The 24091-nt window shown below is 48.7% G+C and overlaps 1 protein-coding gene across 3 annotated transcripts in view; it reads right to left on the reverse strand.

Moving 5' to 3' along the window:
- The window catches only part of HELZ (helicase with zinc finger), a 1775655-nt gene extending 1751812 nt beyond the window's left edge, over positions 1-23843 (reverse strand). For 2 of the 3 annotated variants that reach the window (XM_078654323.1, XM_078654320.1), the window contains exon 1: positions 22959-23843. The gene's annotated coding sequence lies outside the window, so the exon portion shown is untranslated. Of the gene's footprint in view, positions 1-22673; positions 22889-22958 lie in introns of those variants that run through there. The other variant, XM_078654322.1, reaches the window with a different exon arrangement.
- Positions 23844-24091: the final 248 nt, after the last annotated feature.

A 24091-nucleotide genomic window follows, 5' to 3' on the forward strand; every position in this document is an offset into this window, starting at 1 on the left:
CACACACACAGAGAGCCACACACACACACAGAGCCACACACACACACAGAGAGCCACACACACACAGAGAGCCACACACACAGAGAGCCACACACACAGAGAGCCACACACACAGAGAGCCACACACACAGAGCCACACACACAGAGAGCCACACACACAGAGAGCCACACACACAGAGAGCCACACACACAGAGAGCCACACACACAGAGAGCACACACACCACACACACACACAGAGAGCCACACACACACACACAGAGAGCCACACACACACACACACAGAGAGCCACACACACACAGAGAGCCACACACACACACACACACAGAGAGACACACACACACACACACAGAGAGCCACACACACACACACACACACAGAGAGCCACACACACACACACACAGAGCCACACACACACACACACACACAGAGAGCCACACACACACACAGAGAGCCACACACACACACACACACAGAGAGCCACACACACACACAGAGAGCCACACACACACACAGAGAGCCACACACACACACACAGAGCCACACACACACACACAGAGAGCCACACACACACACAGAGAGCCACACACACACACAGAGAGCCACACACACACACACAGAGAGCCACACACACACAGAGAGAGCCACACACACACACACACAGAGAGCCACACACACACACAGAGAGAGCCACACACACACACAGAGAGAGCCACACACACACACACACAGAGAGCCACACACACACACAGAGAGAGCCACACACACACACACAGAGAGCCACACACACACACACAGAGAGCCACACACACACACACAGAGAGCCACACACACACACAGAGAGCCACACACCACACACACAGAGAGCCACACACACACACACACACACACACACACAGAGAGCCACACACACACACACACACACACACACAGAGAGCCACACACACACACACACACACACAGAGAGCCACACACAGACACACACACAGAGCCACACACACACACACACACACACACAGAGAGCCACACACACACACACAGAGAGCCACACACACACACAGAGCCACACACACACACAGAGAGCCACACACACAGAGAGCCACACACACAGAGAGCCACACACACAGAGAGCCACACACACAGAGAGCCACACACACAGAGAGCCACACACACAGAGAGCCACACACACAGAGAGCCACACACACAGAGAGCCACACACACAGAGAGCCACACACACAGAGAGCCACACACACACACACACACACAGAGAGCCACACACACACACACAGAGAGCCACACACACACACACACAGAGAGCCACACACACACAGAGAGCCACACACACACACACACACAGAGAGAACACACACACACACACACAGAGAGCCACACACACACACACACACACAGAGAGCCACACACACACACACACAGAGAGCCACACACACACACACACACACAGAGAGCCACACACACACACAGAGAGCCACACACACACACACACACAGAGAGCCACACACACACACAGAGAGCCACACACACACACACAGAGCCACACACACACACACAGAGAGCCACACACACACACAGAGAGCCACACACACACACACAGAGAGCAACACACACACACACAGAGAGCCACACACACACACAGAGAGCCACACACACACACACAGAGCCACACACACACACACACAGAGAGCCACACACACACACACACACAGAGAGCCACACACACACACACACACACACAGAGAGCCACACACAACACACACACACACACACACACACAGAGAGCCACACACACACACACACACAGAGAGCCACACACACACACACAGAGAGAGCCACACACAGAGAGCCACACACACACACACAGAGAGCCACACACACAGAGCCACACACACACACACACACACACACAGAGAGCCACACACACACACAGAGAGCCACACACACAGAGAGCCACACACACACACACACACACACACACAGAGAGCCACACACACAGAGAGCCACACACACAGAGAGCCACACACACAGAGAGCCACACACACAGAGAGCAACACACACACACACACACACAGAGCCACACACACACACACACAGAGAGCCACACACACACACAGAGAGCCACACACACACACACACAGAGAGCACACACACACACACACACACAGAGAGCCACACAACACACACACACAGAGAGCCACACACACACACACACACACAGAGAGCCACACACACACACACACACACACACACAGAGAGCTACACACACACACACACAGAGAGCCACACACACACACACACAGAGAGCCACACACACACACAGAGAGCCACACACACACACACACACACAGAGAGCCACACACACACACACACAGAGAGCCACACACACACACACACACACACACACAGAGAGCCACACACACAGAGAGCCACACACACACACAGAGAGCCCACACACACACACACACAGAGAGCCACACACACACCACACACACACACACAGAGAGCCACACACACACACACACACAGAGAGCCACACACACAGAGAGCCACACACACACACACAGAGCCACACACACACACACACAGAGAGAGCCACACACACACACACACAGAGAGCCACACACACACACACACAGAGAGCCACACACACACACACACACACAGAGAGCCACACACACACACACACACACACAGAGAGCCACACACACACACACACACAGAGAGCCACACCACACACACACACACACAGAGAGCCACACACACACACACAGAGAGCCACACACACACACACAGAGAGCCACACACACACACACACACAGAGAGCCCACACACACACACACACAGAGAGCCACACACACACACACACAGAGAGCCACACACACACCACACACACACACAGAGAGCCACACACACAGAGAGCCACACACACACACAGAGAGCCACACACACACACACAGAGCCACACACACACACACAGAGAGCCACACACACACACACAGAGAGCCACACACACACACACACAGAGAGCCACACACACACACACACACAGAGAGCCACGCACACACACACAGAGAGCCACGCACACACACACACAGAGAGCCACACACACACACAGAGAGCCACACACACACACACAGAGAGCCACACACACACACACACACAGAGCCACACACACACACACACACAGAGAGCCACACACACACACACACACACACAGAGAGCCACACACAGAGAGCCACACGCACACACACAGAGAGCCACACACACACACAGAGAGCCACACACACACACACAGAGCCACACACACACACACAGAGAGCCACACACACACACACAGAGAGCCACACACACACACACACAGAGAGCCACACACACACACCACACAGAGAGCCACGCACACACACACAGAGAGCCACGCACACACACACACAGAGAGCCACACACACACACACACACAGAGAGCCACACACACACACACACACAGAGAGCCACACACACACACACACAGAGAGCCACACACACACACACACAGAGAGCCACACACACACACACACACAGAGAGCCACACACACACACACACACACACAGAGAGCCACACACAGAGAGCCACACGCACACACACAGAGAGCCACACACACACACACAGAGAGCCACACACACACACACAGAGAGCCACACACACACACACAGAGCCACACACACACACACACAGAGCCACACACACACACAGAGCCACACACACACACACACACACACACAGAGAGCCACACACACAGAGAGCCACACACACACACACAGAGAGCCACACACACACACACAGAGAGCCACACACACACACACAGAGAGCCACACACACACACACACAGAGAGCCACACACACACACACACAGAGAGCCACACACACACACAGAGAGCCACACACACAGAGAGACACACAGAGCCACACACACAGAGCCACACACACAGAGCCACACACACAGAGCCACACACACAGAGCCACACACACAGAGCCACACACACAGAGCCACACACACAGAGCCACACACACAGAGCCACACACACAGAGCCACACACACAGAGCCACACACACAGAGCCACACACACAGAGCCACACACACAGAGCCACACACACAGAGCCACACACACAGAGCCACACACACACACACAGAGCCACACACACACACACAGAGCCACACACACACACACAGAGCCACACACACAGAGCCACACACACACACAGAGCCACACACACACACACAGAGCCACACACACACACACAGAGCCACACACACACACACAGAGCCACACACACACACACAGAGCCACACACAGAGCCACACACACACACACAGAGCCACACACACACACACACAGAGCCACACACACACACACAGAGCCACACACACACACACAGAGCCACACACACACACACAGAGCCACACACACACAGAGCCACACACACACAGAGCCACACACACACAGAGCCACACACACACAGAGCCACACACACACAGAGCCACACACACACAGAGCCACACACACACAGAGCCACACACACACAGAGCCACACACACACAGAGCCACACACACACAGAGCCACACACACAGCTGCGGCAGGGATGAGTAAATTATGCAGCAGGCAAAGCCAAATTATGTGGCGTAATGCAGCACACTTTATACTAGTATTATGCCATTATTTTGTCATTTTTACACTTGCTAAAACTACCTGGGCTTTGGTTGCACCTAATTTTTTCAAGTTTACCCATGGAATATAGCGATAAGCAACGAAAGATGACCAGTCAAGCTTTGGTAGGGGCCTTCTATGGAGCAGCAACATGTGCTGCTCCACTGTTAGCAACTTTGGATATACTGAATTGTAAAGGTTGCCTGGACACAGATGATGCAGTCCGGCTGTAGGGCGCTATTGAGACGTGGTTAAAGAGATCTGGCCCAGTTTCAGGGGTGGAAAATGTGGTCTGGTGTGAAGAGATTTAAGGGGACTCATTAGAGAGGGAGTTAAGGAGACATAGATCCCGGAGTTGTCAGGAGTATAGAGGGGGTCAATGTGGTCTGATCTTAAGGGGCACAGAGGCCTGGGTCAATCGGTTGTTACAGACAGGTTAAAACCTAAAGGTAGTCTGATTCGGTGGTACAAGAGGAAGAGTTGAGGTGGTCTGGCTAAAGGAGCCTGGTTTTAAAGGGGTCTGATCAAGGTGTTCACATTGCAGGTCCGGCTGAAGTGATCTGGTTGCAGAGGGGTTAAAGGGGAGTCTGTGTAAGGTAGCCTATTTATAGGGAGTAAAAGGGGGTATAGCGGTGTGGTTACAGACTGGTTAAATAGGAGGCTCTGGTTAAAAATATGTTGTTACAGGCGGGCTGATCGAGGGTCTGATTATGGTGATGGGTCAGAGGGGGTGGAGGGTAGATGTATGGGTAAAATGTTCTGCATGCATACGCGCCCCTGCACACTTACCTCTGGATAGCAGTCCTTGGCCAGCAACTGTAGCATGGCCGTCTTCCCACAATGCACCTCTCCCACGAGGACCAGCTTACACCTCACAACGGCGGGGACTGGGGGCTGCACCTTCGGGATGTGCTACGGGCAGGGGCCCATCATGTGCTGAGGCTGGCCTGCTGATGGTGGTAACCCCAGACTCTGCCGAGGCCTCTGTGGGTCGGATGCAGTAAAGTGTGGAGGAGCTGGGATATCTGCGGGTCCCCTGGCTGTCCCGCTGCGGTGGGTCCTGTCTGAGGGGTGCTCTGACTACGCCACTGGAGCAGCGCGCCGAGGGCCGGCCGGCTGCTGGTGTTTGGGCTATGCTACCTCTACAGATGTCACCTGAGATGTAAACCTAACTCCAGGTGTAAAAATCAGCTCAGCAGAGTGCCTCCATGCAGGTACTGGGGTCACCATTTCAGGTGCATTCATTCACACCCTCTGCTCTCACTTTGGGTGCCTTTAAACATGCGGGCCTAACTTGACCGCCTGCCTTCACTGTGTATTTATTATTTTTAGTCTGCGCCCGTCTCCCCAGCTCGGCGCTTGGCAGTGAAAGCCCTCTGCCTGCATGTGAAGCTATCAGCACGCAGCCCCCTTGTGATGCCTACGAGGCTTGAGCACGGACCGTGCCCTGCTGCGTGTAAAAGTCCCCCGGCTGCCCCCCAGCCGAGGGTGCAGGCGCGCGGCGATGGCCCCCCTGGCTGGGGCTCCCTGGCATTGTTTCCACCCCGCGCTCAGCCAGCGGAGTCATGTGTTACTTCGGCCCGTTCCAGAACACGCTCCCCCCGGATCCCCATTGTGACCCCACAGGGCCCGCTCCCTGCAGGAGCCCCCATCCGACCTCAGAGCGCGAGAGTGGACCGGGGAAAAGGGGCCCGGAGCGCGGGATTTCAGGCACGGAGGCGTCAGCCATCGGGGAGAGCAGAGATTCACAGCGGATTACAAGCCTCTGATGACTGGGTCAGGCCTGCCCCAGGGTCAAACTGGACCGAAAGGATTCCTAAACAAACCCCAGGTCGCGCGCAGGCAACCGGGGACAGGCTCTAAGCTCCAGCTGGAAAGCGGCTGAACCTCGGACCACGCCATGAACACCACCATGTTTCTCCGAGGTCAAGCAGAAATGGATCAGAGAAATGCACCGTCATTTTCAGACTGGGGGGCGTGTTTTTCTTTCCCTCTTACCATTGGCTGGAATGTAAACAATGGGCGTGTTTTGACTTGTTGTTGTTTACATTCCAGCCAATGGGAAGAGGAGAGAAAGTAGCGAAAAAACACACCCCTCAATCCGAAAAAGACGGGGCTTAAATGGAAAGACAAACCTCTTCTCCAATGGCTGGCCGCCGTTTAGAAAGCCAGCCAATGGAGAAGAGAGCGGGTTCAAGCCTCACTATTAGAAAACATAAAACCTCGCCAGCGAGACTGCGCAAGCACAGCCTACGCTAACGGAGACCTAAAAAGGAAAATCACCCAGAGGAAAAAACAGCATAAGAGGAAAAAGACAAGAAGAGGAGACAGAAACACCAAAGGACATGATGCCACATGAGAGATCAACACGGCAAAGGAGAAAATGATGGGTGAGAATGCTCTAACTCTAATATAACAATAGTCCAAGTATTTACATTGATAATATGACTATCCGGTCACTTGGCATGGACACAGAATTACGTAATCATCTTGTGGTAGATTGACTGGTTAACAGCAGGATGCATTAATTGCTTATATTATCGTGTAAATTACAGTTGCATTTTAACATGATTTTGTTGAAATTTTAGGTTCATAAAAATGTATTTTTCATAACATTTCTCCATTTTGCCGTAGGCTGGTGATGGTAGTATTTTGTTTATGTTTTACACCATGTTGTATTTCTATGGGTGATTGGGCACAATTATCAAAACGAGTCCGTGACTAAGACCTACATAGGTTGAAACATGTTGCTGATAAAACATCACATGAACCCAGTATGCCGTGTGTGGATTTTTCTTTCCTTTGTAACCCAAGAGGAATGCTCATTAAATACGGTACTCGCACCCTTCATCCATCACCATCCCATAGTGGTGGAAGAGGCTGGGCTTTCTGCGGGACACACGTGAAAGGATATAAATATATAAAAATATTTGTTTATCTCAGTTAGGGGACAGGATCCCCAATCACGTGGTAAGCGACAGGAATATTTGGATTTGAGCATAGTTTTGAAATATGGACTGGCAGACAGGAGGAGAACCCGCCCTCCCAATTCTGCCTCTCCTGAATGGCAGAAAGACTGTTCGATGCCCTGGGGTGGGAGGCGCAGTGCAATATTAGGATGGGCAAATCCAACAACCCATTCAATATCCCACTTTTCCCCCTGATATGTCTAGTGGGCTTTCTGGACATACCAAGATGTGCAGATAGGTGACTAACACCCCAAACTGCCCACCCATGGGGCTTGAAAGCCCAACAGACTACAGGGGGTTAAAAAAGTGAGCAAAGTAGGAGGGTGGGTTGCTGGACCATCTTGGTATCGGTTCCATCTCTTTGCGGACGTGCAGCATTGATTGGTGAGGCTGCGTGATATTTTAGGAGATACTAGCACTACGGGCACCGATTTTTAATCTTTTTATCCACTTGCTGATTTTTGGCGTGTCGTATAGTATGTTTTTACGCTCTATTTTTACCCCTTTTACTCCTTTTCCGCCTCTTACCTGCTGGGCGTTCTCTATCTCCCGCTCCGGTCCACCGCGGCTGTGTCACCGTTTACGTGGAGGGCGGTTACTTTTTCTTCCCTTGCCTGCATGAGGCGACGCACTTCCGGGGGCAGTACTGTTCCTACTCTCCAGTACTTAGGCGTGTTCAGTCGCGCAGCGGACAGACGCAACGGGGGGCACCGCTGGCGTGCCTAAGGCAAGCTCATCTGTGCCCGTCCGCGCATGGACGTCGCCAGAAATGCTGCCGGCTCAGTCAGGACTAAGCTTACCTTCTCCTTGCCATTAGGAAATTAGTGAGACCCTGCAGTCACCCTCCATGTAACCTGCCTGAGGGCCCGTTCTGCTATAAAAGTTGCAGTTTCAATTCTTGGGCCACTACCTTGTACCCTCCTACGCCATCCCCCCCCACACCCCCCCCCCACCCCCATTTCCCCTCTCTGCTCCAGACAGAATATCAAACTGTTTAGTTTCAATTGTCGGTCCCTAGCCAAGCACTTTCCTGATGTCTACGACCTGTTACAGGATGAATCTCCTGATGTCCTTTTTCTGACGGAGACATGGTTGTTAGTTGACATGATGGCTCAGCCAGATTTGGCGCTCCCCCTGGGCTTTAGCATTATGACTCAATAGAGAGTTTAGAGGGGGAGGTATCGCAGTTGTTTTTAAATCCTGCTACACCTGCACTTTTGTTAAAGAAACCCTGGTGGGCTAGGAGTGTGCGCGTTTTGGGATCGCTTTTAACGCTAGCTACACCATGTCTGGCCTACTGGCTTACCGTCCGCAAGTCCTTTGAAAGAGTTTAGGGCTGCACTAATCAATACAGTTAGTTCCTTGGCTATGAGATCACCAATAACACTGAAATTGGCAGATTTAAACCTGCATCTTGACAGCCCCCCGGATCAGAAGTGGGCAACTTCCCTGCTGACCTGGCGGCGTGTCAGCTGGTCCAACTGGTTCAAGGCCACACCCACTCCGCTGGCCATTTGCTGGATCCAGTCTTCTATAATCTTCCCTCCCTCACAGTTACTACCCCCATCCTGGTGTCCTGGTCTGACCACTATCTGATCCCCATGACACTCGAGGGTCGAGCCCCCTCGGAGGGTGCTCCAGAAATTCTCTCTCAAACACCCCTGGCACAAATTAAATTTTGATCAATTCCACGCCCTCCTCTCTATGAACCCACCCAGCATGCCGGATGATACGGATGCTGCCGGTAAAGCACTATTGGACTGGATCCTCCTCCCTTTGGACACACTTATTCCTGCTAAATGGTCTAAGTGCCGTAACACTAAATCTAGTCCTTGGTATATCACAAGCTCGCTATTATGCGTAAAGCTTGTCAGTGGTTGGAGCGGGCGTGGAGACTGGATTATGACCCGATCCTGAAGGGGTGTTATCAGGCAGCCACCAAGAAGTATCACAGGGCTATTCAGACAGAACGGGACGCCTACGTTGCAGACAAGATCAAGAGCAGCAGTAAGCCCACCAAAAGTATCTTCTCTATATTTAAAGATCTTAAATCGGCTGGGGTACCAGCAGCGCCCTCTATCACGTTGGATGAGCAATGTGAGGCTCTTGCCACCTTTTTGTCAACAAGGTGGAAAACATTTATAAGACCTTTACTCAAGCTGCTATGTGTTCTGACCCTGTGTGTAGACCCTTTCCCACTCACACGATTGCCGCTTTCCCGCCTACCTTCCAGGATGAGCGGCGCTCATTATGTAGCAAGGTTAAATCCAGTTCTCCAACTGACCCCATGAAGCCTGATCAATTTATGAAATTGCTATCTGTGCTTCTTACACCTCTGGGTCAGGTGATCAACATGTCCCTGTCTATGGCAGCTGTCCCTAGGACTTTGGAAGCAGGCACGGTTTGTTCCCCTGTTAAAAAAAAGCTACCCCCAACACAGCTAAACCTGAGAACTTTCGTCCTCTCTCTCTCCCCTGATGTGGGCATCCAAAATCTATGATGCCTACATAAATTCCATCTTGACAGGCTTTTTGGAAGAGAATAACATACTAGACCCCTCTCAGAATGGCTCCCGTCCGGGCCTCAGCACGGAGTCTGCTCTGCTAGCTGTGACCAAACATTTGAGGGTTGCACTAGATGCGGGACGTACTTCGGCACTATTATTAGATCTCAGTGCCACGTTTGACACGGTTGCTCAACAGATCCTGCTGCAAAAGTTGGAGGAGGCAGGCATTGAGGTTCTGCCCTGGAGTGGTGCGTTTCTTTTCTGTCTGAAAGGACCTCCCAGGTAACGGCCTCCCCGTTCGCCTCCATGGTCCATACTATTAAACAAGGTGTGCCACAGGGCTCAGCTTTGAGCCCAACGCTTTTCAACTTGTACGTCTAACCATTGGCAGCTGTGGCCAGAAGTAGAGGGCTTACAGTAGTATCATATGCAGATGATGCGCAGTTGGTAGTTGCACTCTCCGATGACTCCATGCGGGACGCTCATAAGTTTTGGAGCGATCTAACTGCTATCGCTGAGTGGATGACTGCCAACTGCCTCCAGCTCAATGCCAGCAAGTCTGAGGTTTTGCTTGTAGGGAAAGATTCTGAGCTGTGGAGTGAACGCTGGTGGCCTGCTACCCTGGGCTGTACACCCGCCCCCAAACAAGTGCTAAAAAACCTAGGTGTCTGGGTGGGCTCAGTCCAAAGTTTCCAGATCCAAACTAAGAAAGGGGAAGGAAGTTGATTTGGTATACTGCGGGGGATCAAACCGCTGTTGGGTTTTTTCGATCTGCCCATCAGGCATGTTATTGTTCAGGCCTCCATTTTGTCAAGACTGGATTACGCTAGCTCGCTCTACCTGGGGACAAACAAGACTGAGATTGCGAGACTGCAGAGGGTCCAAAACGCAGCTGCTAGAACTCTCCTTGGTTCTCCTAGAACCTGCTACACCACCAATGCTATTCGTCGGCTACACTGGTTGCAGGTGGCCGGACGTGTGGAGTTTAAGCCCCTCTGCATTACTTTTAAAATCCTGAATTTTTCCTCTCCTGGCATCTTGGCCAACCTGCTTTCATCATATACACCCACCCGCCAACTCCACTCGAAAGGTCATCATCTGGCGTTTGTACCCCCGGGTAAGGTGGGCGCTCCTTCCGCACACTGGCAGCTAAAGTCTGAAACTCACTTCCTATACACATCTGCAGCATCAATAATTACCTGGCATTCCTTAAGGCTATTAAGATCCACCTCTTTCCTCCCCTATAGGCCCTGTTTTAGACAGTAGACTCCCTTCTTGTTTGCTATCAGCGCTAGGACTCCCCTTTACAGGGGAAGCTGTGTGCTTTATAAAACATCATAACATAACAGTATTAATGCCTCCCCAGGGGAGGCAGAATTGTGTTTACCCCCTCTCTGCCAACCCATGTCAGAACAATACCTAATGAAATCTCGGTTACTTCCATCCAATGGTCAAAGTCTTATCAACCTACATTCCCATACTTATCCCGTCTGAAATGCTGCCTCATGTGTGGGTGGACACAACGCACGTCAGTGTAACAAACCAAAACTGTAACCACGTGAAGACTACACAAGGTCCAAGTTTTGATTGGTTCCTGTTGCAAGTAATAAGCTCGGCCACACAAGTGGAGTACCATTTTTATTGGGAGACGGTAGGAACGCTGGGTGGTAGGAAATTTGTGATCACCACACATTTCAAAACAGAAGTGCGAGGAAAATACAAATTTTTACATTTGCAGACTTTGTAGGAAAGTAAACATAGTGGGACTTATCGGTTAAAGGCTTAATTTTACATCACAACTTGGGAGGTCTTATTTGCATTTACTTTCTCCTCAGTTTTTGAAAGGGGACACTTTGAATTTTATTGTGGCCCTGCTGCCTCTTACCGGATTGTCTTTTGGCTGCCCTGCTGGTTCAAGAAGCTTTAGGTGGGGGACTGCAGTTGTATCTTGCGGCCGCAGCCACCTTCGCCGTCATTACCGTGCCTAACAGGGGGGACTACATATCCCCGAAGCCAGGAGGCGCTTAAAATCGTCAGAGGCCCCATGCAGCGCATCCCGGGCCAAGGGCGGGCCCGTCCCACTCCCGTCAGAAGCTGGAAGAGGCTGGGCCACCCCCTAACCTCCCTGGATCTCCGAACCCTCCTAGGAACTCCTGAACATTTGCCCCACCGCCCGGGCTTTTCTTTGTCATACCGGAGGTGAGGCGAGGACATCTTTATTGTGCCCCGCTGTGACTGTTTATAGCTTGAAGTCTTATTACACTGGAGGGGAGCAATACACCATAGTGGACATTTACCCCGTGGGGAAACACAGAGGAGTGGAGTAGAAGCCATATAGTGCTTCCTAGACTTTGGACTCTGCGGTCTGGGTGGTCGGACATTGGGTTATCTGGGTCATTTCTGATTTGCTTATTTAGCAGGATGAGCAGGAGGAAGGCGAGGGATTCCAAGGTGGGGGGGGGGGGTAAAGGGACATTAGACGCATTTCTAGTGAGGGTCGAGTCATTATTTGTGCATAAGATCCAATTGGCTGAGAAGAGACTCTCACTGGATTCATTTGTGTCACAGAAGAGGTCATCAATGGGGGCCAGAGTATTGGCCAGGTCATCTAAAGCCGACAACCCAGCTGACAACTCAGTAGCCAAAGATACGGTAAATGGCGATCATGTGGTCATTAGCCCAGATGTCGTGGTTACAGACTCACAAGTGACAGAATCGTTAGCACAGACAACTGAGACATTACAAGAGGTGTTGTGCACGATAATACCAGTAGTAGAGAGCGAGAGAGGTGGTGACCCACAAAAAGTATCATCTTGTGGGCCAGGTCAGACGGAGGGAAGCCCCGTCTCGGCCGCGTCTTCAATTAGAAACGGAAAAACTTTAAGGGAAGGTGGGGAGGTGGTCACTCGATCAAAAAGGGCACGACTAGATATAAGTGAGGCTGGTTGGGTTACTATCCCACTAGGGGACCCACTGGCAAAAACCAAGTGAACTCGAGGGGTGGGGAGTCAAGACGAAAATATCAAAGCTAAGAGGAAAGGAGCTCTAATCTCGGCCAGGGCAACAACAATAGAAGGGCAACTGGAGAACCTTCAGTGCACAAAATGTAGGAAGGCAGGTAATGTGTGTGTGGGGGCGCAGAGATGTGGTCCAGGTAGGAAACAATGCTGAGTACTCATCTAAGGCCCCTACATGAGAAAATAACCCTAATGGAAGAGAAAGTGACCCTGTTGCTTGCCCAGATCAGTAACCACATTAATGTTGTAATGGCACATACAGCAGATAGCTTGGGGCCTCCAGAAGTTTCTGCCCTTCAAGGGGCCGTGTTGCCCCCAGAGAGACACAGTGACAACACATGGTGGTGAACAACAGCAGGGAATAACGGAGCTTGTCAACAAAGATTTGCCGGCAGGATCCAGGGTGGGTAATGTCCCAAGTGTAAGACGCGATATGCAAGATACTAGTCGTACAAGAGAGGGAACTACGGATCAGAATTTGAAACCATATGGGGGTTTGGAAAATAGAGGGGATCTAGTAGAAAAAGCATCAGCAAGACAGGATAGTCGGTCTGTGCAAGATGATTGGGTTAGAGGGGGGGGGGGGGGGGGGATCTATGGCTTTGCCGGTTATAGATCTTTTACCGGCAGCTTGCCCTTACACATTAGTCTCGACAGGGGTTCCCGCGCTTGGTGGAACTAAAGAGGAAACTCTGCAAATGCTGATCAATAAGTCGACCCATTAGTTGAATAGGAACCTGCAATTTAATATCGCCAATCACAGGCACATTCTAATGGCGAGACGGGTGTCCTGGATTAGTTGCACTAGGAAGTGCTTTCCAGGAGATACCGTGATTCTAAATTGCAGGTTCTCTGGACTGGTACAAGATCTCCTCACTCAAGGCAAGGGGCTCTCCCAAGCAGAGGACAACTTGACTATTAAGATGTTACCACTGGGGTTCTTTTATAGAGATAGGAAGGGAATAATTGCCAGTGACAACCAGAGGACTGACCAGGCAGGTTATGCCCGAGGGACCACCCCCGTTCATTTATCCAATCGATACGGTCTGCTTGCAAAAGTTTCAGCCTTAGATGATATCGATTGACGCGAAAAGAGTATATTACCCGAGGAGGATGGAGTTTTGTATGCTACATCCCTGAATATAGGCGGGGGAGGGACACTACGACCACAGGCAGAGGGGCATATGTTGCAGTTTACCGCTGGAGATTCTCGGGGTTTCACAAAGAAAGGGAACACTTTAGCAAATAGTACCTCCCCTAGGCTCGCAATCTGGTCAACAACAGAATGCCCAGACACTCTTAGTTATGGCTCTATTGAGATTATGTTATGTTATGTTAATAACTTTTATTCGGCGCACAGCTGCCCCAGCGAAGGGGCGTCCTGGCGCCTGATCAAGTACCACAACACAACAGGTCAAGAATGCGAGAAAGAAGATCAATTAGCAGAGGCAAACAGATGAGTTTTGATAGCACGTCTAAAAAGAGTCAGGCTATTAAGGGCGCGAATATGGACAGGAAGAGAATTCCATAGTCCTGCCGCCAGAACACGAAAGGAGCGTCCTCCCATCCTACTCAGTCTGAACCTAGGCTTAATCGCCAGATGGTGGGATTCAGACCTGAGAGATCGCGTAGGGGCATAGGGGGAGATCAGGCCCGTAAGGGCAGGAGGAGAAGAGGACTTTAAGATTTTAAATGTCAAGCACAGGGCCTTAAATGTAATTCTCTGTCTGACCGGGAGCCAATGAAGAGAGGTCAGAACAGAAGAAACAGAACACCATCTCGGAAGGCCAACAATGGCCCGTGCAGCCGCATTCTGCACTCTCTGCAGCCTAGTAGCCTCAGCTTGATTAACTCCAAGCAGCAGAGCACTCCCGTAATCCAGCCGGGAGAGGATAGAGGCCTGAACCACCAGTTGCCGAGTAGGAGGATTGAAGAATTTGAGGACAGGTCTCAGTCCTCGCAGAATACCAAAACAGGTAGCTGCAGTCTTCTTTGTATGGCTGGTAAAAGAAAGGTTAGAGTCCAGCCAAACCCCCAGGTTCTTAACTTCGGCAGCTGGAATGGGGGACACCCCCAATTCGGGAGGCCACCACTGATCTCCCCAAAGTTCCGCCTGCTTCCCTAACACCAGGACCTCGGTTTTCTTAGCATTTAGCTGTAAGCAATTGCTACGCATCCAATTAGCCACAGCTATAAGTCCTGCGCGGAATCTGGGCGCAGTCACCTCAGGGTCCCCACTAAGTGTCACCGCCAGCTGCGTATCGTCGGCACACGATGTCATAGTAAGGCCACATTGCCTGACGACAGCAGCCAGCGGTTTCACATAAAGGTTGAACAATGTGGGGCTCAAAGCAGAGCCCTGAGGGACTCCCAGTTCCAGAGAGTGGAAAGAGGACTGGCCAGGTGGAATAGCCACTTTAAAAAACCGGTCCGAGAGGAAAGAGCGGAACCATTGAAGAGCCTTCCCCTCAATACCCCCTTCCTCCAGACGCCTCATCAAAATGTCATGAGACACCGTGTCAAACGCGGCGCTCAGGTCTAACAATAAGAGCGCCGCTGTCTGCCCCGCATCCAGCACTGAGCGCAAATGCTCGATCATAAAGAGCAAAGCGGTTTCAGTGCTGTGCTGTGCGCGAAAACCATTTTGACTCTCGTCAAGAATATGATTGCGAGAGAGGTGAGCAGACAAGATGGAATTCACGTGTGCCTCAGTGACCTTGGCAGTCCAAGGCAGGAGGGAGATGGGCCTGTAGTTCTCCGGAAGCAAGGGGTCCAGATTGGACTTCTTCAAAATGGGGCTGACCACTGCCTGCTTCCAGGAGGAGGGGACCACACCCTCACTGAGGGAGAGATTGATCAGGTCCAGTATAGGCTCACGACAAAAAGACGGGAGAAGTGTAATAAACTCCGGCTTCAACGGGTCGAGGGGAGAGCCAGATTTAATTTTGCGGCTCAGAGTATCAAATACCTCAGCAGACATGGCAGGCAAAGAGGACAGAGTTTCAAGAACCGAAACCTTCACATCACTAGGAGCAGCCCCGGGCACCGATGGTATAAATCCTCGATAGCTTGCCTGCACCTTCTCCACGAAAAAAGATGCCAAGCTTTCGCAGTGAGAGTCCGTGCAGATTTCTAGCGAGGTGGCCCGTTTCCCCATCAGGTCTTTAAGTACCTTGAAAATTAATTTGGACGGGTTAGGGCTGTTGGAAAACTCAGATTATCTCATGGAATATAGCTGGGCTTTCATCCAAAATATCTAACCCGGAATGGTTACTTTACATAAAGCGTTTCCAGGTCATCTGCCTCCAGGAAACATGGGAGACGGACAGTAGCTCGTCCGCCCTGGAGAGTTATAAAATGTACTGTGTCCCGGCATGTAAGGGAACTGTAGGAAGAGCGAAGGGAGGTTTAATCATATAAGTGGATTTAGGCCTTAGGGGGAGGTGGGATTGCCTAGGATGGGACTCCGAATTTGTGCAGGGGGTCAGATTGTGCACGAGGGGCCTCAAGATAATTTTTATAATGCTGTATTATTGGGACAGTCGTTAATAAGATTGAAGGAATTGGAGAGCAGGGTAAGTGGGATATATGAGCAGGGGGGTCGGGCACCCCAGTTGGTACTATTAGGTGACTTTAACTGTCACCTATGCCCAAAAGTGGAACCTAGGGGAAAGGTCTTCATGCCCGCTAGAAGAGGGACCACATTTAGAACATACAATGGAGGGAAAGGAAATAAATTAGCTGCTAGGATCCTTTAACCTCACACATACCATGGACCTGATTAAAATAGGGGAAAATAGCCTGGTTCATCCAACTTTTAAAGGAAGAGGCTGTGCCTCTTTTATTGACTATATTCTTGTTTCTATTATGTTAAAGACCAGGATCCTAGGGTTCGAGATTCAACCAAGTATATTTAGTGATCACAACCCACTGGTTATCTCACTTAGGGACCTAAACCTATCCAAGCCCCTTCCCTCAATGGGGAAGAGCGGCTTTTTATCAGTTACTGACCAAGGGAGGCGACTCAGATGGTCTCAGACAGATGGTGATGCCCTCTATAGAGCTTTATTTATAGAGCTTTACTGGCGGACAAGCAACAATGTGTGTTGAAGTGTTTAACCCCACTGGTGGACGGCGCCGAGTTGGTTATAGCATATCAAGACGTCACTAAGCACATTGACAGTTTACTCAGGACTAAATCCGACAGGATGAGAAAGGAGGAACCTAGGTGGTTCGATCATGATTGCTCTAGGGCTGCAAAAGAACTGAAGCGGGCCCTAAAAATAGTCCCTAGGGAAAAGAGTAGGGTGTCCACCTGTCGTGCACTCTATAAGCAGGCAGTTGAATGCCGTAAAATCTTTCTGCAACACCAGGCTTGGGAGAACATGAGGGAAGGGGTAGAGTCAAAGAACAGGACTGCCTTCTGGAGGGTTATCAAGGACCCTTGCTTCCCAAGAGGCTAATTACCCGAAGATAACAAATCACATCCTGCCAGAATCCTGGTATGCTCATTTTAGTGGGTTATATAATTATGGTACGATAGAGGAACATGTAGTGGCTGAGGAAGGGGGCGGGAATGTCGGACATATAAAATTCTCCCTGGGTGAAATACAGGCAGGCAGAGTGGCTGACGAGGAACAAAGCTCCAGGGCCCGATGGGGTTCCCCCTGATCTTTTCCTGAGTGAGGTACAGTTGTGGGCACCAATTCTGACCAGGGTTATCAATGCTGCTTTGGAGTCAGGCATGCCTGTGTCCTGGTCTACAGCCACTATTGTACCTATATTTTAAAAAGGAGACCGGGATAGCCCACTGTGTTACCGCCCCATCTCGCTAATTGATGTCTCAGTGAAAGTTTTAGGCAGGGCTATCCTTAATCGTTTATTAGACTGGGCGGAAGAAAACCATATACTTACTGAAACCCAGCATGGGTTTAGATCAGGGCGCTCAAAGGCCGACCAAAGCCTCAATTTTCATGCACAAGGGGGGTAAGGCAGGGATGTATATTGGCCCCGTTCTTATTTACACTTTACATAAACGTCCTAGAGTGGGCGCTGGACGCTCTGTGGGTGGATTCACCAAGGATTGGAACCAGGGGGGGTCCCTGTTCTGCTTTACGCAGATGATGCGGTTCTTCTTGCACGGACCCCCTTACCCCCCTCCCGAGGTTTATAAAGCCTAATAGATGGTTTTGTTCGATTTATGGAGAGTCTTGTCCTGGCTGCTAATTTGTCTAAGTCGTACATTATGGAGGCAGGAAAGACGCCAAAAAAGAAATACCAATATACGATTGGCGCACACTCCCTGGAAAAAGTGCAGACATTTTCTTACTTGGGGATTTTATTTGATAAATCGCCTTAATTTTAAACCCCTTTTATATGAGAAATGCCGGTCCTTAGTGAGTTGTACCGGCGTTATCTTGAATTTTGCACGTACGGTGGGTCGCTGGTCACCGGAACAAATTTTAAAATTGTATAACTCAAAGTGCTGTGCCAAAACACTTTATTAACTCACAAAGTGTTCAAACCGAAGAGAACAAATACTTAAGACAAGTGTTGAGAGTTCCGCAAAGTACACTGTCATCTATTATACATGAGGAATTGGGTGTAAACTATGTGAGAGATAGGTTAGAATTAAAACCCATTAAGTGTTGGATTAAGATTTGGACTAAGCCCGAAGCATCATTCACCAAGGAGATTATAAGGGATTGTTTGGCACGAGATCAGGGAAGGAATATTCCATGGCTGAAGTACGTGAGGGAATCCTTGTCAGCCCTCGGGTGTGCAGACTTTTTTAATAATCCAACAAAATTATTACCGCGGGACAAGGCCTATGTTACTACGGTATTCACAAAATACGTGGCTGACGGGAGGGGGGGATAGTGAATTGAATAAACCCTATGTGAGAGCGTACATCTTGACCAAAACTTGCCCGGGCATTGAACAGTATCTGTCTTTAATACATAACGTTCAAGACAGATTTTTAATGACACGCTTCAGGCTAGACTTAGTACATCACAGTCTAGCGGTGCCAGCAGGTTACACCAAGACCACAGAGTTGAAGGGTCCGTGCGGCTGCGACCTACGGTCTCCGCAGGACACCCTTCACTTTGTGCTATTGTGTCCCTACTACAAGCACCCTAGGAAACGTTTTTTAAAAAGCATTCTAAAAAAGGGGGGGGTTAAGCAGGCCACGGTGGCTTTATTGTTCTTGAAACTGTCTTCAGAGGAGTTAACTCTCTTTTCTACCTTTAACTTCCTACGTTCGGCAATGCGTTCTAGAAATACTAGAGGAGAGGTGGAACTATACTAACTTCAATACCGTTAGGTCAAAAGTCCTGTAAATGAATTGCATGGGTAGGGGCACCTTCTAAAGAATTGCAAACTCATTGGGCCAACCTGTCAGGAAAAATATTAACACTCTTGCAAAAGTTCATTTATCTAATGATGCCAATTCCTTTTTATGGACTGTTCGGTTCATGTATTTTTAGCTGGGATTGGTTTTATTGTGTTATTTATGTTATTGAAGGTTTTTTTTTTATTGGTACTTTTATTGTATTGATGCCGAATAAAGTTTAATGATGATGAAAGATGAATTATCAAAAATAAAAGACATATGATATTGCTATCAAAGTAGCGAATCAGGCATCAACATTGCTCCTAAATGCCAGGTTTGTAATATTAAGCTCACCATCTCTGGCGGTTTTCAGCACAGCAGCAGCCAGGACAACATCAGACTGCAGACTATGAAGGATAAGACAAACATGCATTGGCAAAGTCAACAGGTCGCCTTTGGGACCTATTAGCTTTGCCAATGGATTTTAGCGATGCTGTGCAGAATGGATACAGATATACATATTTTTTTCATTTTTTTTTTAAAACGTCTATGATGAGGCAGCCTGCTCCATTTTGTCAGCATGTGCACTTAGGTGTTTTTTTTCTTTTTTATTTACAAATCAGAATTATATCAGTAAATAAAAAGAAAACAAAAAACTGTCCGAAAGTGGGGTTTTATCTTGGTTTCTTTGTAATATGTCAGTGAGGAAGCAAAATAGGGAGAGGGAGGCAATTCAGGTGTATGGGTGAGAGACGCATCATGGAGGATATGGTTGGGGTCTTAGAAAGATAGGGATTTCCAAAAGCCAAAGGGCAAGAGTGCAACATGGAGCATCAGGGGGAGACGAGAGAGAGACAGATATGTGAGAAAGCAAAACAGTGAGACAAGCACACAAGGGCAAGCACATCACAGAGGAAGCAGGAGAGAATCACACAGGCTAGAGTGAGCAGCGGGGAAAGCGAATCGGTAGGCAGCTGGAAAACATGCAGTTTTGTTACATTCTTAAGAAAAGAAAAAAAAAAAGGGTAGTTTCCTAAAAGTGAGCAATGGAAGGACCCAAGTAAGATGACAATGCTCTATGGAAGGGACTGACAAAATGGATAAGGTAAGCCACTGAACAAGAAGCAAGAAAATGAGAGGGGGGGTAAAGCCAATCAATGGTAAGCAATGGGCAGGCTGCAAGCCCTCTTCCTAAGTCCACAATATGACTATCTGACTTTTGAAAACAGACCACTGTGCTGTCTGATATCCCCAACCACAAAAAAAACTACACACAAGGCAGTGGTTCTTTTACATCTATTTACACCCGGGATCTGGAACAACATCCATGAAACGATCAAGGCCACCCCAACGCTGCTCCAGTTTAGGTAAGAGTGAAGACACACATCGTTCAAAAAACACTACCTCACAATGCATTAACAGTCCACAAACTAGCTCTCCTATCATTCGTTATGCTTATGCTTGCCTTTGACCTGTACAGCATTCCACTGCCTGTTGGCAAGGTTCTTGCTACAGAAATAACACATACATAAAGTACTCGCCTGATGAGAGAAGCAATTTTTAAAATAAAAAAATCACAATATGAAATTTAAAGGCATGGTCTGAGAAAACAAATTGTAAAAAGTGCACATTCTTTCATTAAAACTATATATAAAGTGTACATTTTCTACCACAATGTTGAAAACAAATATACTTCAGTAAAAGTTATTATTTTTTAACATAGATAAAAGTAGCAATGTTTTTTCTGCCATAGTGTTTAAAATACATTGAAAATTAATTGTGAAAAATAATTAAACTATTTAGACAGTGTCAAAACAACTGGCCTTAACAATACATGTGCCAGTTTTCAGGATAAAATAATTTGTAACGTTGCTGAGCGAGGAACTAAATGATGCACAGAAAAAAGTGGGGTGCATTTTAGAGGGACTTTGTAAACTCGCGCCAGCGCGTTTCTGGAGTCAGAATTTAAACAATGCACCAAAGCTGACAAGACTCCTGCCAAGTAAAAAGAATCGTTCCTTGCCTTTGCAGGCAAATGATGATTTCAAACGCAATTCTGACTTAAAGATGTTGACACATTTCAAGAGTAAACAAAGGCAGTACATAACAACCGCGCGGGGCATTCTTCGCAGCTTTTGAGGAATAAGCACACAGAAGGAACAGTTGGAGTGAACATTTGTTAACAGTACACAAGTTGCACCCTTGCTTGTAGCTGCCATACAAGTCAGGGCTGCTACTAAGAATAAAAATCCTTTTACAGCTCCATTATGCTTTTGGAAACATCTCATCCAACCTGAGGGAGAAGCATAGGGTGGGGGTGAGGGAATTCAGGAACTGATGTTTAGGAGATATGACAATGTAATTTACTTTACGGGAAGAGGAGTATATACAATCCACAAATGATTGCACAATTAAACACAAAGATTAAGTGGCGATATACGTAGTAAATGTCATTACCATTGAGCTGGGGAGTTTAGCTTCTAACAGAAGGGGCGATATAGTTTTAAATCGCGAGGAACAGCAAGCTCTTTTTTGAGTCGTATGGGGTGGAATAGGGTAGAATTTTATAATGGGAGAAAATAATCTGGGGAGGGGGTACTAGAGCAGTATTTTGTACCATACTGCTTACAACTTTTGCATTTCTTTTTTTTGGGAGATAAGAATTACATTAGTATTTGTCAGTTTTATTTAAAGGATTTAGAGACTCTTGTGGTCTAACCTGAAGCCTAGATTTAATGGCGTTGTGGTAATGAAACCATGAGTTAAAGACAGGATGGGACATATACATTAGAACTTAAAGGATGCACAAAATATTCATGTTGATGCCGTTCCAGTGACGAGAAGGAACTGGAAGGGGAGTGGGTTTCTCTCCGTAAAGCTGCGTGTTAAGTACGTGATCGCGGACCTATGCCTTCTGGGGGCGGGATAACGGTCACGGGGCTGCAATTTAACGATGGGGAGGGGTATGCATACAAACTCTTGGTAGACTTGTACACCAAAGGTGTAAAAACGCGGTCCCATCTGCAGTGGGCTTAAAGAGAGGGTATTTTCACAAACTTGGGATACCATTATTCAATGTGTGGGTTTTACTAACAATTATCTCCAAATTCAATTATTTAAGTGGGGTTGTGAAAGAACTGATGTCCTACCTAGCCTTGGTAAGAAGACCCGGGTTGCTCCTCCCGCGCATGCCGGCAACTGTGCATGTAAACAGCCCCCCGCCCTGCTGCACGTCAGCCCGAACGGGGCCTGGGACTAGCCGTCTAGGCCTCCTACTCCCCCCGCCCATAAGCGGCGGACTGGGGAGTCCCTGTGTCAGACCTCACTTTCCCGCTGGACCGTTTGGCCTCACCCTCATCGCCCCAGAAGCCCCGGTCTTGCGCAGCAAACTGAGCCCAGGACACAGGCAAGGAGCAGAGCAAGTCAGGGCTTACCTGTCATTACTTTCTACGCCATCTTGGATCCACTTGTCAACGCCCGCAAAGCATTGTGGGAAGAGCCTTTAAGTTGAGCTAGAGAAGCGGCAGCAGCCACAGTGGGAGCTCAACGGAGCCGGGCTGCCTTTGAATAGACTGCGCCGAGATCTGAAATTTCGCACACCACCTTGTTTACTAAAAACCGCCCCTGTACATGCGTAACATGTCACAGTGTACAGAAAAGGAAAATGACCAGATCATCTCCGTAAAAACTACTACTACCAGTATCGTGAACAAACCACAAATACATTTCTCCCGTTAAACACTAAATAACTACGACGACCTGAAAATACTGCTTCAATCAATACCCAGTGTTTTAAATCGTCAGATACTGTGAGGTACCGAGTACCTGCTGCACTTCTTTAATTTGAAAGGTAAAGTACATGCATTTGTTAACACTCGTGCAATACATTTAATGGGGCAGTACCGGCACTTCTAAGTAGTAAACAGGTACTCTGGAGTAGTGAGTGGCTAGACTTCTTTATATCCATTTCAGGCACTGTCAATACCTTTAAAGAAAACACGAATGCAGCTTGCCTGATCGAAAACGAACCCAGCGAACTGGTCCAAAATATAAATTCCAGCTTGCCCTACAAGTTACAGTGATTTTAGGGCTGCTTCTCGTGATTCTTAGCTTATGTCTAATAATTGTCATATTTCTAGGTGTGCCTATCCAAAATAGTAATGCTGTCCGAGGTATCTAAACCAACGCATTGAAGAATGAATTGCAGTTCAAATTAAAAGGACCAGCAAGTCAAATTAAAAGGACCAGCAAATAGAGATGGGTAGCTACTAGCTAACAGACTTTCAAAACCAAAACACCGTGATAAGTCGTCATAGACATAGAAGTAGGACTACAAAGTGGAACCCACTCTGGACACGGAAATGCTAGAATGACAGTACTCACCGACATAGAAGGTGGACTACAATGGCACATTTCAGTTCCCTGCTAGGCAGATTAATGTAAGCGTAGTTGTCACCCTTCTCAAATACCGATAATTTGGTTATATTTAGCGATTCTGGAAGGACTTGAAGTTGGTATGTGCATACGAGTTTGTGTACAATCCTCTGTATTATCTGAGCAATCAGAA

This window comes from Lissotriton helveticus, chromosome 7 (genome assembly GCF_964261635.1).
Source record: "Lissotriton helveticus chromosome 7, aLisHel1.1, whole genome shotgun sequence".
NCBI classification, from domain to species: domain Eukaryota; kingdom Metazoa; phylum Chordata; class Amphibia; order Caudata; family Salamandridae; genus Lissotriton; species Lissotriton helveticus.